Here is an 18017-nt window from a genome sequence, read left to right on the forward strand (position 1 = left end):
TTAACCTTACGCGTAGGCCTGAAAACAGAAATATCGCTGGGGGGGACATTAACTTGATGCTGAAATTTAATGAGGCAATCAGTCAGCTCGACCTGATGGAAATTCCCCTCCATGGCCTCTCCTTTACCTGGTCGAACAGGCAAAGGGAGCCCCTTATTCAGAGACTCGATTGGTTTTTCATGTCGCAAGAATGGTCGGTGTGTTACCCTGACACCCTCGCAACAACGCTACCTAGGGATATTTCTGATCATGTGTCTTGTCTGATTTCTTTCAAGTCAAAGGTCCCCAAACCCAAGATCTTTAGATTTGAAAATTTCTGGCTGCAATTTGATGAGTTTATGACAGTTTTCCAAAATTCGTGGACTGGTCTGCCAAGTCTTTTGGACAAAGCGAAGAACTTAACGGCAAAATTCAAGTTCACCAGAAAGATCCTTAAAGAGTGGCAGCGACGACTGCCAAAAATTGACAAAACTGTGAGACAAATTAAGTTGATTATTGAATTCATTGATATTATTGAAGAGCACCGTGACCTTTCGATTGAAGAATGGAATTTCCGTGAGTTATTGCAATACAAGACTGCTGAGTTGCTTCAGTTTCAAAAAATTTATTGGAAGCAACGGGCTTCCATCAAATGGGTCACTGATGGAGATATCTGCTCCAGATTTTTTCATGCTCATGCAACGGTAAAGCATGGCCGCAATACAATTGCGTTGCTCTCGGATGACAGTGGCTCAATCTTTTCAGAGCATGATCTTAAAGCTAACCTGCTTTGGAATGTTTTCAAATGTCGCTTGGGATCCTCTGATTTTTTGGAAAATGTCTTTGATCTCCCTAGCTTGTTGTTCTTCCACAGTGACTTGCATTGGTTAGATGAGCCTTTTTCAAAGCAAGAAATTGATAGTATTGTTGCGACTCTTCCTTCTGACAAATCCCCGGGACCTGATAGGGTTTAATACCAATTTTATCAAAAAATGTTGGCCGATTATTTCTCAGGAATTCTATGACTTATGTGACCAATTTTACCACGGGGATGTTTGTCTTCGAAGCATCAATGGTTCTTTCATTGTCCTGATCCCGAAGAAGGATAATGCTAGTTTAGTGGGTGATTTCCGACCAATTTCGCTTCTGAATAATAGTATGAAAATCATCACTAAGCTGCTGGCCAATCGGTTACAGACAGTGATGACTTCCCTTGTTCACAAAAATCAATATGGCTTCATCAAAGGAAGAACCATTCGGGACTGCTTGGCCTGGGCATATGAATATATTCATCTTTGCCATATCTCAAAAAAAGAGATTATTGTGCTCAAATTGGATTTTGAAAAGGCCTTTGATTCTCTTGAGCATGAGTTGATTCTTCAGGTGATGTCGCATAGAGGTTTTGGGCCCAGGTGGATGAGCTAGATTAGGGATATTCTTCGGTCTGGCACGTCCTCAGTCCTCCTTAATGGTGTACCAGGGAAAACTTTTCATTGCAAGCGCGGGGTTAGGCAGGGAGATCCCCTCTCGCCTCTTCTTTTTGTTCTCGCGGTGGATCTGCTACAGAGCATCATCAATAAAGCACGGCAGCAAGACCTGCTCAAGTTGCCCCTCGCCGCGAACTGTGGTCAAGATTTTCCGATCGTTCAATATGCGGATGACACATTGTTGATAATGGAAGCTTGCCCTAGACAATTATTTTTTTCTCAGAGCTGTTCTGAACTCTTTTGCAACTTCGACGGGGCTCAAGGTGAACTACAACAAATCAAGTATGTACCCCATCAATGTTTGCCCCGCTAAAATGGAGATTCTAGCCGGAACTCTCAACTGTCAGATAGGTTCAATGCCCTTCACCTACCTTGGTGTTCCGCTTGGTCTGTCAAAGCCTAAAATCTGTCACTTTTTACCGCTCATTCATAGGATTGAGAAGAGATTGTCATGCACTTCTGCTCTCCTTTCCCAGGCCAGTAGGCTAGAGCTTGTTAACTCGGTGTTCTGAGCTCTCCCGACCTTTCTGATGTGCACCCTGAAAATTTCGGTTGCCACGGTCAAGAAGATTGATTCTTATCGGAAACATTGTCTTTGGAGAGGAAATGACGTCAATTCGAAGAAACCTGCTTTGGCTGCTTGGAGTATGATTACTCAGACTAAAAAAATGGGGGTCTGGGAGTGGTAAGATTAGAGACACACAACAAGGCTCTGCTTCTGAAGTTTTTGCACAAGTTCTTCAACAATCATGATATTCCCTGGGTAAACCTGGTTTGGAGCAACTATTACAGGACAGACAGGCTCCCTAACTGCTCAAAAATTAGCTCCTTTTGGTGGAAAAGTTTGCTTAGTCTTGTCCAAGATTACAAGGGACTGGCTGCCCCAACTATTAGGGATGGGAGAACCATTCTTTTCTGGGAAGATATGTGGAATAGGGACACCCCGGCTCATCAATATCCTGAATTATTTTCCTTCGCCTGTAACAGCAAACTTACCGTCAAAGAAGCTAACCAAAAGGAACACCTTATTGAAATTTTCCAGCTTCCTCTGTCGGTGCAAGCCTATGAACAATTTCTTGACTTAGACGAAACTTGGGGGCAAATCACGGTGACCAACACAAAGGATGCTTGGAAACTCATTTGGGGAGCTGATAATTTCTCTACAAAGAAAACTTATAGACATTTGATGGGTCAGGCTCAAGTTCATCAGATCTTCAGATCGCTTTGGAAAAATAAGTGTCAACCAAAACATAAGGTCTTTTTTTGGCTTTGGTTAAAGAACAGACTCAATACAAGGGATATGCTGAGGAGGAAAAACATGACTCTTGAGTCTTACACATGTGAGAACTGCATCTGGCAAAAGGAGGAAACCCTTTATCATCTTTTTCTCAAATGTAATTTCGCGAAGGCTTGCTGGAATTCTATTAGTTTGACGCCCCCAAGAATTACTAATCCTGTGGACGCTGCAGTAAATCTAATGCAGCAGCTCAATGTTTCCTTCTCTATGGAAATTGTCATTCTCATGACTTGGAGCATTTGAAAGTGCTGTAATGCCTGGCTTTTTCAGGATAAGGACCCAACAGTGCAGCATTGTAAAAATGAGTTCGCAAAAGAATTACATCTGGTCACGCTTAGAGCTAAAGGAAGATTCGATTCGGCAATACCTGAATGGCTTCAGCATTGGCAGTAGATCCCGCCAATTTTAACCTTTTGTAATTTACTTTCCTGTATGCTTCTAACTCTGTCGTTTTAAAGTTTTAATAAAATTTCAGTAGGGGCTTGCCCCTCCTGTCCTATAAAAAAAATTCTTCAATACTTCACTACCGGAATCAGCTCCTTTGTCGTGTGTCTGAGACACACGGCAAAGGCTATTTTACACTCGGCAAAGACTTTGCCGAGTGTAACACTCGGCAAAGAACGCTCGGCGAACTGTACATCGGCAACAACCTCTTTGCCGAGTACTTTTTGTCGGGCACTCGGCAAAGACTTTGCCGAGTGCCATTTGGAACTCGGCAAAGAAAAGTAACCGTCACGGCGCCAAGTGACGGTGACGGATTCTTTGCCGAGTGCATTCTGTGGCACTCGGCAAAGAGGCCAATTTTGCCGAGTGTGAGGCCCTCGGCAAAGACTGGTCCAGTGGGCCCCACCGCCAGTCCCTGTGCCGAGAGCTCTATTAGGCACTCGGCAAAGGAGACTTCTTTGCCGAGTGTCTGTTGGACAGATACTCGGCAAAGAACCCTCCAGTGGGCCCCTTTGCCAGTCCCTTTGCCGAGTGCCTTGGCAATGGCACTCGGCAAAGATGTCTTTGCCTGTTCCCAGGTTTCCTTCTTTGCCGAGTGCCATTGCCAGCTCTCGGCAAAGATGGCTTTACCGGTTCCCAGGTTGCCTTCTTTGCCGAGTGCCATGGTCATAGCACTCGGCAAAGCGGCCCTTTGCCGAGTGTTACACTCGGCAAAGTGACCAGGATGTCCCTTTTTTTATTTGCTTTTGTTGTTCCATCCAAACAAACAAAAGATATATATCATTCACATCACATTATATATCAATCACATCACAGAATGAACACATTTATCATCAACACCATATATATCACAAAGTCTCACTAAAGTCTCACAAATATAAGTAAGGATCATCACAAAACAGATATAAGTCTGCGTCATCACTAACATCACCAAGTATCTCACAAGATAAAGTTTAACTAACATCACCAACACTCATAAAGGTAAGTCTGGATCATCACAAAATAGATCATCAACGAGGTGGGCATCTGGACTGGTTCGGCGAAGGGCTGGACGAAGCATGAGGGTTGTTCGACACCGCCGATTGACCCTGCACAGAGAAAAGATTGTATGTGTGAGAACATATGAATAAATATCATGCAGTACTAAAATTTTGATACTCACAGGAGTAGTGAACTCTGTAGGGTCAGCTGCAGGGAACAACGGAGGTGGTGGAGCATGACCCTGTGCGGCGCCAAGGCTCTGCATGTACGCGAACATCTCCGCCATCCTCTTCTCCAGCTCCTCACGTTGCCTCCTCTCATCATCTAGCTGAGTCTGTAATATTTCGCCCTAATGTTACGATAATGCAAAGAACAGATATATAAAAATCAATGAACGATGAATAGATAAGGAATAACCTGGAGTTGCTGGATACGATGCTGTGAGGTGTCCTGCCGAGGTCGTATGGCTGGGCTCGCGCTCGTGCTCCTTGCTCGCACCTGAGAGAGAGTGGGAGTGGAGGACGAGTCGATTGCCCCGTCGGCAATCCAGTACCGCCCATGCCTCTTGCCTCCTCCGACCCTCATGAGGACATCTCCGTCGATGTCCTCGGTCCTCGGATCGTAATCTGGCCCATGGACCTCCTTGGCCATGGCGGTGTACTCACTCAGTCGGCTGTGGATGGCGGGGTTGGTGTACGCCTCGGGCCCGTCATCCGGGTTGTAGGTGACGTCGGACGTCGCCTTCCCCTTGTGGGCCATGGCATATGCCGAGAACGTGGAGCAAGGCGCGCCACCATGTGTCGCCGACTGCGAGAAAACCAACGATATGGTTAGAAATCATGTCTAATCGAAAGTTATATACCTAAATAAAAAAGAGCGCGTACCCATGCTTCCGCGTATTTGCCCAGGCTGCGGCTGCCTTGATGGTGGGAGGGACCTTGCATCAGCAAACGTCGTTCCCGGCTAGCGTTGTGCGCCTCGTCCCAATCAGCCGAGCACCACCTCTGCACCATCTTCTCCCAGCACTCAGGATGCGCGGCGCACCAATGAGGAATCATCTAAAAAAATATAAGTACACCGCATATCAGAAGATAAGAATAAGCATATTTAGTACCAATAATAAAGTTTTGTATTTACCTGCAAGTACTGGTCCGCAGTCAATGACATGGTTCGGGCGTCCTTCTTGTTCACCTTCTCCCCAAGGACGGAGCCGTGGTAAGTGACGATGGCCTGGATGCGCGCCTCGTAGTGCATGTCCACGACGAGCTTCTTACAGCACGTCGTAGACACCACATCCGCCCTGGCCTCGTATCCAGCATCGCACCTGAAGAAATCCTACATACAAAGACGATGTATCCATACATTATTTCAAGAATATGCAACAAATGCGACTTATTAAACAATATAGTGCGAGGAAGACTTACCCACAGCTCTTGCTTCACCCGCTCCGCCTTGTTGTTGAATTGTCTGCCGTCCCGATCTACTGCATCGGGGGCGACGGCGTAGTGGTCGAAGGTGTATGCTGGGCTCGTCACTCCGGCGTACTCGACAAGTCCAGGAAAGTGTTCCCGGCATAGAAGGCCGAGGATGCCATTGGGGTTGCGGCCGTGACCCCCTGCAGTCTCCAAAACCATCCAAGACCTGTCGAAGTGATTAAGATGAAGTATTAGTTTCTATTATTAATTTGAACATATAATATGAAAAAGCAGCAACAACATCTAAAGTTACCTACCTCTCTCCATCGGGTCGTATCAGCGGACGTCTGTCACGAAGTATGGGTCGCTTAGGTAGGCTCGCGGGACCTCGCAGGTAGATACTCCTCGAACCTGAGGAGCCAGAACCTGAGATGTCCTGCTGAGCGGCGTCGTCGTCGTCGTCCTGCTGCGCCGCATCGTCGTCGTCCTGCTGTGCCGCATCGACAGCGGCTTGCTGCTCCACCTGCTGCTGTACGGCGTCGTCCTGCTGCGCCTCCTCCTCCGCCCTACGGGTGCTCCTCCTCCCCCTCCCCCTCCCCCTCCTCGTCTTCGTCCCACCGCCCACCATCTTTGTCCAACAACCTGCAATTAAGAGTAAACAATTAAGCACAGATAAAAAAATATGTATTTAGAAACATATGCAAAATAAATGAAATATAGCATTACATCGATTAAAAATAATCTTCATATGTGTCCGGGTTAGCCGGATCATAAGTGTCATCATCACTATGAACCATTTCATAGTCAACATCATCTGAAGGCGTAATTTCGTCATTGGCATTGCCTTCAAGTATTTCTAAGTCATTCTCATTTTGCACCTCATCATCCTCGTCATCAACAACCATTTCAATATCTACTTCCATTCTGATCGCTTTGGTTAAGTCTATCTCAAATTGCCCTCCGAGCCCATCTTCTTGGAAGAACTCTCCGTCATATGTGTCCGGATCTAAGTTATAATCTTCATCGTTTGGAACAGGTAATTTAGCGTGCGGTGATACCTTATACACCACATCCCAACCCTTAAGATGTTGTTTCGTTTGGCACGCATATGGAAGATAATACACTTGTGTGGCCTGTTGGGCCACAATATAGACATCGTCTCCTGGTAAGGTGGAATCCTGTCGAATTTCGACTAGCCCAAGATTAGAATGTGTCCGTCTCGTAACTTCAGGGTCAAACCAATGACATTTGAATATCACTGGAGTAAGAGGTTTGGAACCATAAAAATTGAGTTCATATATTTCTTCAATTGTTCCATAATACTCGACCTCGTCAAGCCCGGGCGTAAAGACTCCAGAACACGTGGTTTTTCGATTGGGCCGACTTTGGTCGTAGCTTGTTGTGCGAAAACGGTATCCATTGACGTCATACCCAGAAAATTTCCTGACCCTATAGGCAAAGCCATTGGCTACTTGTCTCAACTCGGCACTCATAGACGGCTCTCTTTGGCCCTACAAGTTCAAACACGCTAGATTGTTATATTATTCGCACGTAAGAGCAACTTGGAATAACAAACTAAGCACATACCTTATGTTTAAACTGAAAGGGAAATGTGCCTTTGGGCCATTTCTAAGTATTTTGGTGATTAAGTGCCAACACAAGTGCTTAAATGTGAATCTATGCCCATGGATGAACAAAGTGCAAATCACAAGCTAAGGTATGTTTCTAAGCCTTAGTACATTGGTTTTGTGTACTAATATATTTGTTTAAGTGTTAGAAACAGAGAGAAAAAGAAGAGGAGAATGTTGGCTGTGTACAGCCAACAGGCTGGTTCGGTCTGGGGCACCGGACTGTCCGGTGGTGCACCGGACAGTGTCCGGTGCGCCAGGCTGCCTCGACCTGAAAACGCCGCTCTCGGGAATTTGCCGACGGCGTACGGCTAAAATTCACCAGACTGTCCGGTGTGCACCGGACTGTCCGGTGAGCCAACGGTCGGCCCAAGCCAACGGTCGGCCGCGAAATCTGCGCGCGACACGTGGTCTGGCCAACGGTCGGAAAGTGGCACCGGACTGTCCGGTGTGCACCGGACTGTCCGGTGTGCACCGGACTGTCCGGTGCGCCAGATCTGCAACGGTCGGCAACGGTCGGCAACGGTCGGTTGCGCCTGTTAAGGAAAGAAATCGGGCACCGGACAGTGTCCGGTGTGCACCGGACTGTCCGGTGCGCCCGACGACAGAAGGCAAGGATGGCCTTCCAGATTTGTTCTCAACGGCTCCTAGCTGCCTTGGGGCTATAAAAGGGGCCCCTAGGCGCATGGAGGAGAATACCAAGCATTCCTTGAGCACTCTTGATCACTCACACATCAATCTTGCGCACTTGTTCGACATTCTAGTGATTTGAGCTCCGTTCTAGTGTGCTAGTCTCTTGAGCTCAAGTCTGGGTCTTGTGTGTGCGTATTCGCTGTGATCTTTGTGTCGTGTGTGAGTTGCTAATCCCTCCCTTGCTCCGTGATTCTCTGTGAACATCTTTTGTAAGGGCGAGAGGCTCCAAGTTGTGGAGATTCCTCGCAAACGGGATTGAGAAAAGAAAAGCAAGAACACCGTGGTATTCAAGTTGATCATTGGATCACTTGAGAGGAGTTGAGTGCAACTCTCGTCCGTTGGGACGCCACAACGTGGAGTAGGCAAGTTTTGTACTTGGCCGAACCACGGGATAACCACCGTGTCATCTCTGTGATTGATTTCTTGTGGTTATTGTGTTTTGACTCCTCTCTAGCCACTTGGCCATAATTGTGCTAACACTTAACAAGTTTTTGTGGCTTAAGTTTTGAAGTTTTACAGGATCACCTATTCACCCCCCCCTCTAGGTGCTCTCAATTGGTATCAGAGCCGTTCTCTTCAAGAAAGGGACTAACCGCCCGAAGAGATGGATCCTAAGGGGAAGGGAATCGTGATCAACGACAAGGAGAAGGAGTCCTTCGTCAACGAGCCCAAAGATGACAAGCCTACCGACTCCGGCTCGGGTCATAGACGAAAGGAAGGGAAGAAGAAGAAGACGAGGCGCATCAAGGAGATCGTCTACTACGACGACAGTGATGAGTCTACTTCTTCCCAAAAGGACGACGACCACAACAACTACGAACAAAGGAAACTGGTTAATTCTAACTTTTCCTTTGACTACTCTCGTATTCTGCAAAGTTCAAATTCACATTTGCTTTCCATTCCACTCGGCAAGCCCCCACACTTTGATGGAGAGGACTACGGATTTTGGAGCCACAAAATGCGTAGTCACATATTCTCTCTCCATCCTAGTATATGGGAGATTGTAGATAGTGGAATGCACTTTAATAGTTCGGATAGTCCTATATTCATTAATGAGCAAATCCATAAGAATGCACAAGCTACTACTGTTCTTCTAGCTTCATTGTGCAGGGATGAATATAACAAAGTGAGTGGCTTGGATAACGCCAAGCAAATCTGGGATACCCTCAAGATCTCTCATGAGGGAAATGACGCTACCTTGCTCACCAAAATGGAGTTGGTGGAGGGCGAGCTTGGACGGTTCGCGATGATAAGGGGCGAGGAGCCAACTCAAACATACAACCGGCTCAAGACCCTTATCAACAAAATAAGGAGCTACGGAAGCACGCGATGGACGGACCACGACGTCGTCCGACTAATGCTAAGGTCCTTTACCGTTCTTGATCCTCATTTGGTGAATAATATTCGTGAGAATCCCAGGTACACCAAAATGTCGCCCGAAGAAGTCTTAGGAAAATTCGTCAGCGGGCGAATGATGATCAAGGAGGCAAGGTACGTGGACGACGCCTTGAATGGACCGATCAACGAACCACAACCTTTTGCTCTCAAAGCTACAAGAAGCAAGGAGGTGCTACCTAGCAAGGTGGCACAAATTGAGGCGGTCGGACTTAATGATGAAGAGATGGCTCTCATCATCAAACGCTTCAAGACGGTGCTAAAGGGTCACAAGGGGCAGCCAAGCAAGACCAAGACGAAGGGGAAGCGCTCATGCTTCAAGTGCGGTAAGATTGGTCATTTTATCGCTAACTGCCCCGATAATGATAGTGACCAGGAAAAGGGAAACAAGAGGGAAAAGAAGAAGCATTACAAGAAGGCAAAGGGCGAGGCGCATCTAGGCAAGGAGTGGGACTCGGATTGCTCCTCTTCCGACTCCGACAATGAAGGACTCGCCGCCACCGCCTTCAACAAATCAACCCTCTTCCCCAACGAGCGTCACACATGCCTTATGGCAAGGGAGAAGAAGGTATGTACTCGCAACTCTACCTATGCTTCTTCAAGTGAGGACGAATCTAGTGATGAGGATGAAGTAGATTATTCATGTTTGTTCAAGGGCTTAGATAGATCTAAGATAGACAAAATTAATGAATTAATTGATGCCTTGAATGAAAAGAATATACTTTTAGAAAAGCAAGAGGATTTGTTGTATGAAGAGCATGATAAATTTGTCGAGGCACAAAAATCCTATGCTTTAGAAGTTAAAAGAAATGAAATGCTTTCTTTTGAACTATCTACTTGTCATGAAACCATTTCTACTTTGAAAGGTGTCAACAATGATTTAAATGCTAAATTAGAAGTAGCAAATAAATCCAATTCTTGTGTAGAACATGTTGAAATTTGTACTAGGTGTAAAGATTTTGACATTGATGCTTGTAGTGAACACCTAGTTTCAATTTCCAAGCTTAATGATGAACTGGCTAGTCTTAATGCTCAACTTAAGACTAGCAAGAATGATTTCGATAAGCTAAAATTTGCAAGGGATGCCTACACAATTGGTAGACACCCCTCAATTAAGGATGGACTTGGCTTCAAGAGAGAAGCTAAGAACTTAACAAGCCATAAGGCTCCCATTCCCACCAAGGAGAAAGGGAAGGCCCCTATGGCTAGTAATGTGCAAAAGAACCATGCTTTTATGTATCATGATAGGAGACAAACTAGAAATGCTTATAGGAGTTATAATGCTTTTGATGATTTTGACTCTCATGCCATGTTTGCTTCTAGTTCTTCCTATATGCATGGTAGAAATATGTCTAGGAGAAATGCTATTCATCATGTGCCTAGAAAGAATGTTATTCATGCTCCTAGGAAAGTAGTGAATGAACCTTCCACAATTTATTATGCTTTAAATGCTTCCTTTGCTATTTGTAGAAAGGATAAGAAAATTGTTGCTAGGAAGTTAGGGGCAAAATGCAAGGGAGACAAAACTTGCATTTGGGTCCCTAAGGATATTTGCACTAACCTTGTAGGACCCAACATGAGTTGGGTACCTAAGTCCCAAGCCTAAATTTGCCTTGCAGGTTTATGCATCCGGGGGTTCAAGCTGGATTATCGACAGCGGATGCACAAACCATATGACGGGGGAGAAGAAGATGTTCACCTCCTACGTCAAGAATAAGGATTCCCAAGATTCAATCATATTCGGTGATGGGAATCAAGGCAAGGTAAAAGGGTTAGGTAAAATTGCAATCTCTAATGAGCACTCAATTTCTAATGTGTTTTTAGTTGAATCTTTGGGATATAATTTATTATCTGTAAGTCAATTATGCAATATGGGATATAATTGTCTTTTTACAAATGTAGATGTGTCTGTCTTTAGAAGAAGTGATGGTTCACTAGCTTTTAAGGGTGTATTAGACGGCAAACTTTATTTAGTTGATTTTGCAAAAGAAGAGGCCGGTCTAGATGCATGCTTAATAGCTAAGACTAGCATGGGCTGGCTGTGGCATCGCCGCTTAGCACATGTAGGGATGAAGAACCTTCACAAGCTTCTAAAGGGAGAACATGTGATAGGTTTGACTAACGTGCAATTCGAAAAGGATAGACCTTGTGCAGCCTGTCAAGCAGGTAAACAAGTGGGAGGAGCGCATCACAGCAAGAATGTGATGACCACTTCAAGACCCCTGGAGTTGCTGCATATGGATCTCTTCGGACCCGTCGCCTATCTGAGCATAGGAGGAAGTAAGTATGGTCTAGTTATTGTTGATGACTTTTCCCGCTTCACTTGGGTGTTCTTTTTGCAGGATAAGTCTGAAACCCAAGGGACCCTCAAGCGCTTCCTCAGGAGAGCTCAAAATGAGTTTGAGCTCAAAGTAAAGAAGATAAGGAGCGACAATGGGTCCGAGTTCAAGAACCTTCAAGTGGAGGAGTTCCTTGAAGAGGAAGGGATCAAGCACGAGTTCTCCGCTCCCTACACACCACAGCAAAATGGTGTGGTAGAGAGGAAGAACAGGACGCTCATCGACATGGCAAGGACGATGATAGGAGAGTTCAAGACCCCCGAGTGCTTTTGGACGGAAGCCGTGAACACGGCTTGCCACGCCATAAACAGGGTCTACCTTCATCGCCTCCTCAAGAAGACGTCATATGAGCTGCTAACCGGTAACAAACCCAATGTATCTTATTTTCGTGTATTTGGGAGCAAGTGCTACATTCTAGTGAAGAAGGGTAGAAATTCTAAGTTTGCTCCCAAAGCTGTAGAAGGGTTTTTGTTAGGTTATGACTCAAATACAAAGGCGTATAGAGTCTTCAACAAATCATCGGGTTTGGTTGAAGTCTCTAGCGACGTTGTATTTGATGAGACTAATGGCTCTCCAAGAGAGCAAGTTGTTGATTGTGATGATGTAGATGAAGAAGATGTTCCGTCGGCCGCTATACGAACCATGGCGATTGGAGACGTTCGGCCACAGGAACAAGATGAACGAGATCAACCTTCTTCCTCAACTATGGTGCATTCCCCAACTCAAGACGATGAACAGGTTCATCAACAGGAGGCGTGTGATCAAGGGGGAGCACAAGATGATCATGTGATGGAGGAAGAAGCGCAACCGGCACCTCCAACCCAAGTTCGAGCGATGATTCAAAGGGATCATCCCGTCGACCAAATTCTGGGTGACATTAGCAAGGGAGTAACTACTCGATCTCGACTAGTTAATTTTTGTGAACATTACTCCTTTGTCTCTTCTATTGAGCCCTTCAGGGTAGAGGAGGCCTTGCTAGATCCGGACTGGGTGTTGGCCATGCAGGAGGAGCTCAACAACTTCAAAAGGAATGAAGTTTGGACACTAGTGCCTCGTCCAAAGCAAAATGTTGTGGGAACCAAGTGGGTGTTCCGCAACAAACAAGACGAGCACGGAGTGGTGACGAGGAACAAGGCTCGACTTGTGGCAAAAGGTTATGCCCAAGTCGCAGGTTTGGACTTTGAGGAGACTTTTGCTCCTGTGGCTAGGCTAGAGTCCATTCGTATCTTGCTAGCATATGCCGCTCACCATTCTTTCAGGTTGTACCAAATGGATGTGAAGAGCGCTTTCCTCAACGGGCCAATAAAGGAGGAGGTGTACGTGGAGCAACCCCTGGCTTCGAGGATGAACGGTACCCCGATCACGTGTGTAAGCTTTCTAAGGCGCTCTATGGACTTAAGCAAGCCCCAAGAGCATGGTATGAATGCCTTAGAGATTTCTTAATTGCTAATGCTTTCAAGGTTGGGAAAGCCGATCCAACTCTTTTTACAAAGACATGTGACGGTGATTTGTTTGTGTGCCAAATTTATGTCGATGACATAATATTTGGTTCTACTAACCAAAAGTCTTGTGAAGAGTTTAGCAGGGTGATGGCGCAGAAATTCGAGATGTCGATGATGGGCGAGTTGAACTACTTCCTTGGGTTCCAAGTGAAGCAACTCAAGGAAGGCACCTTCATCTCCCAAACGAAGTACACGCAAGATCTGCTAAAGCGGTTTGGGATGAAGGACGCCAAGCCCGCAAAGACTCTGATGGGAACCGACGGACACACCGACCTCAACAAAGGAGGTAAGTCCGTTGATCAAAAAGCATACCGGTCAATGATAGGGTCATTACTTTACTTATGTGCTAGTAGACCGGATATTATGCTTAGCGTATGCATGTGTGCTAGATTTCAATCCGATCCTAAGGAGTGTCACTTAGTGGCAGTGAAGCGAATCCTTAGATATTTAGTTGCTACGCCTTGCTTCGGGCTCTGGTATCCAAAGGGGTCTACCTTTGACTTGATTGGATATTCTGACTCCGATTATGCTGGATGTAAGGTCGATAGGAAGAGCACATCGGGGACGTGCCAATTCTTAGGAAGGTCCCTGGTGTCATGGAATTCTAAGAAACAAACCTCCGTTGCCCTATCCACCGCTGAGGCCGAGTATGTTGCCGCAGGACAGTGTTGCGCGCAACTACTTTGGATGAGGCAAACCCTCAGGGACTTTGGCTACAATCTGAGCAAAGTCCCACTCCTATGTGATAATGAGAGTGCTATCCGCATGGCGGAAAATCCTGTTGAGCACAGCCGCACAAAGCACATAGACATCCGGCATCACTTTTTGAGAGACCACCAGCAAAAGGGGGATATCGAAGTGTTTCATGTTAGCACCGAGAACCAGCTAGCCGATATCTTTACCAAGCCTCTAGATGAGAAGACCTTTTGCAGGCTGCGTAGTGAGCTAAATGTCTTAGATTCGCGAAACTTGGATTGAATTGTAGCATACATGTGTTTATGCCTTTGATCACGTTCATTCTGCATTTTGTTGCTTATTGTGGTGCTCAAGTTGTACAAACACTCCCTGGACCTCACAAGTCCGTTGCAAAGTGATGCACATGTTTAGGGGGAGATGTGTTACAACTTAACCCTTTGAGACTAACTATGTCGTTGAGTTTACTTGATTTAGTCTCGAAGGAGAATTGAAAGGGAAAAGATGGACTTGGACCATGAAAGACTTCCACTGCACTCCGATGAGAGGGTAACTAATTCCAAGTTCATCTCATGAACTCTTATTGCCATTTGCTCTTAATTAAAGATTTTGGTGAGGCAATGGGGTTAAAGGGCCAAAGTTGATTCCGTTTTGGTGCTTAATGCCAAAGGGGGAGAAAATAAAGGCCAAAGCAATAAATGGATCAGCTACCACTTGAGAGATTTGAAAATAGTATAGTAGAGCTTTTGGTTTGTCAAAACTCTTTTATTGTCTCTTTTGTCAAAAGTTGGCTTCTTGTGGGGAGAAGTGTTGATTATGGGAAATAGGGGGAGTTTTTAAAATCTTTGATCAATCTCTTTTGGAATGACTCTCTTTACGCTTAAACATATGTGTTTGACTTAGAGATAGAGATGTGAGTTTGATTTGCAAAAACAAACCAAGTGGTGGCAAAGGATGATCCATATATGCCAAAATTGAATAAAACTCGAATTTATTCTATTTGAAGTGATTTTTGCACTTGTTCTAGTTGCTTTATGTTGTGTTGGCATAAATCACCAAAAAGGGGGAGATTGAAAGGGAAATGTGCCTTTGGGCCATTTCTAAGTATTTTGGTGATTAAGTGCCAACACAAGTGCTTAAATGTGAATCTATGCCCATGGATGAACAAAGTGCAAATCACAAGCTAAGGTATGTTTCTAAGCCTTAGTACATTGGTTTTGTGTACTAATATATTTGTTTAAGTGTTAGAAACAGAGAGAAAAAGAAGAGGAGAATGTTGGCTGTGTACAGCCAACAGGCTGGTTCGGTCTGGGGCACCGGACTGTCCGGTGGTGCACCGGACAGTGTCCGGTGCGCCAGGCTGCCTCGACCTGAAAACGCCGCTCTCGGGAATTTGCCGACGGCGTACGGCTAAAATTCACCGGACTGTCCGGTGTGCACCGGACTGTCCGGTGAGCCAACGGTCGGCCCAAGCCAACGGTCGGCCGCGAAATCTGCGCGCAACACGTGGTCTGGCCAACGGTCGGAAAGTGGCACCGGACTGTCCGGTGTGCACCGGACTGTCCGGTGCGCCAGATCTGCAACGGTCGGCAACGGTCGGCTGCGCCTGTTAAGGAAAGAAATCGGGCACCGGACAGTGTCCGGTGTGCACCGGACTGTCCGGTGCGCCCGACGACAGAAGGCAAGGATGGCCTTCCAGATTTGTTCTCAACGGCTCCTAGCTGCCTTGGGGCTATAAAAGGGGCCCCTAGGCGCATGGAGGAGAATACCAAGCATTCCTTGAGCACTCTTGATCACTCACACATCAATCTTGCGCACTTGTTCGACATTCTAGTGATTTGAGCTCCGTTCTAGTGTGCTAGTCTCTTGAGCTCAAGTCTGGGTCTTGTGTGTGCGTATTCGCTGTGATCTTTGTGTCGTGTGTGAGTTGCTAATCCCTCCCTTGCTCCGTGATTCTCTGTGAACATCTTTTGTAAGGGCGAGAGGCTCCAAGTTGTGGAGATTCCTCGCAAACGGGATTGAGAAAAGAAAAGCAAGAACACCGTGGTATTCAAGTTGATCATTGGATCACTTGAGAGGAGTTGAGTGCAACTCTCGTCCGTTGGGACGCCACAACATGGAGTAGGCAAGTTTTGTACTTGGCCGAACCACGGGATAACCACCGTGTCATCTCTGTGATTGATTTCTTGTGGTTATTGTGTTTTGACTCCTCTCTAGCCACTTGGCCATAATTGTGCTAACACTTAACAAGTTTTTGTGGCTTAAGTTTTGAAGTTTTATAGGATCACCTATTCACCCCCCCCCCCCTCTAGGTGCTCTCATAAACCAGGAAATGAAATCGGGCAATCCATTTCCCGCACCCTTTCTAAGAAGGGTATCATATTCCTGTGGAGTTGGGTCCCTTGATCGACGCCAGAATTCATGAAGAAATTGCTCCATGTATGGCGTCACCTCTTCAAGGTTGGTCAATACATATAGCATGATATGGCGCCACTCTTCATGTCTCAGGGTCTTGGTGGTCGAACCACTCGCGCTTCCGAGTTGCCCTCGAAAAATGCTGAGGTTCGATTCATTGCCGCCATCATTGTAACGAGGGGGTGGATTATGCACGCTCGGCAGTTTGTCACCATAGTAAGTTGTTGTGAAGTTTGACACCTCCTCCAGTATGTATGCCTCTGCAATGGAAGCCTCGATTTTGCATTTATTTCTACATTTCTTTCGGATACTCTTTAGACATCTCTCGATTGGATAGCACCAACGTCCCTGCACGGGCCCCCCCATTCGTGCCTCATACGGGAGATGAATAATCAAATGCTGCATCGGATTGAAGAAGCCGGGTGGAAAGATCTTCTCCAGCTTACACAGTAACACGGGTGCCATCCTTTCCAAGTCTGCAATCATGGTCCGAGCTAACTCTTTTGCACAAAGCTGGCGGAAGAAATAGCTCAACTCTGCAAGCGCTAGCCAGACATGCTCAGGGACATAGCCTCGAACCATCGCCGGAAGAATTCGTTCAAGCCATATGTGGAAGTCATGACTCTTCATCCCTAAGACTCGCAGGGTAGATAAGTTCACCCCCCTACTAAGGTTAGCTGCATACCCATCAGGGAACATTAACATCTTGATCCATTGTAGTACTTCCTTCCTCTGGGCCCTGCTCAGGACGAAATCGGCCTTAGGCCTTCTCCATGTCTTACCACCACTAGGCGGCTTCATCTCTTGGTTTGGTCTATCACATAACTCTGCCAGATCCACTCTTGCCTTTACGTTATCCTTTGACTTATCAGGAATCTCCATAATTGTCGCCCAAAGTGCCTCGGCGACATTCTTTTCAGTGTGCATCACGTCAATGTTGTGTGGTAGGAGCAGGTCATCATAATAGGGGAGCCGAGTCAAGCCCGACTTATGTGTCCACATATGTTGCTCACCATATCCCACAAAACCACCTTCTAGGTTGGCCACGAGACCATCTATCTGTTCATGAACTTCGGCACCAGTCATCATTGCAGGTGGGCGGTCTGTCACCACGACACCTTTCGTAAAGTTCTTGATGTCTAGTCGGAATGCATGGTCAGGAGGGAGAAATTGTCGATGTTTATCGAATGACGAATATTTGCCACCCTTCTTCAACCAAATGAACCTAAGAGCTTCCTTGCAAACTGGGCATGGGAACTTACCGTGAACACACCAGGCGCAAAATAGCCCATATGCCGGAAAGTCATGCAGGGAGTACTGGTACCAAACATGCATTTTGAAGTTTGTCTTCGTAGCTCGGTCGTACGTCCATACCCCTTCCTCCCAAGCACGGACCAATTCATCAATCAAAGGCTCCATGTACACGCCCATTTTATTCCCCGGGTGTCCAGGAATTATCAACGACACGAATATGTTCTGTCTTTGAAAGCATACGCCGGGGGGGAGATTGATGGGGATAACGAACACGGGCCAACATGTGTATGGGGCAGCGGTCATTCCATAGGGATTGAACCCATCTGTGGCCAGCGCAACACGAACATTACGAGCCTCTTTGGCTTTCTCATGGTGAATGGCATCAAAGTGGGTCCATGCTTCACCATCGGATGCGTGAACCATCTTGTCAGGATTGTATCGTTTGCCTTTTTTGTGCCATGTCATCTGTTTCGCGGATTCCTCTGTCATGTATAG

The sequence above is a fragment of the Zea mays genome, chromosome 5 (assembly GCF_902167145.1).
Source record: "Zea mays cultivar B73 chromosome 5, Zm-B73-REFERENCE-NAM-5.0, whole genome shotgun sequence".
NCBI lineage: Eukaryota > Viridiplantae > Streptophyta > Magnoliopsida > Poales > Poaceae > Zea > Zea mays.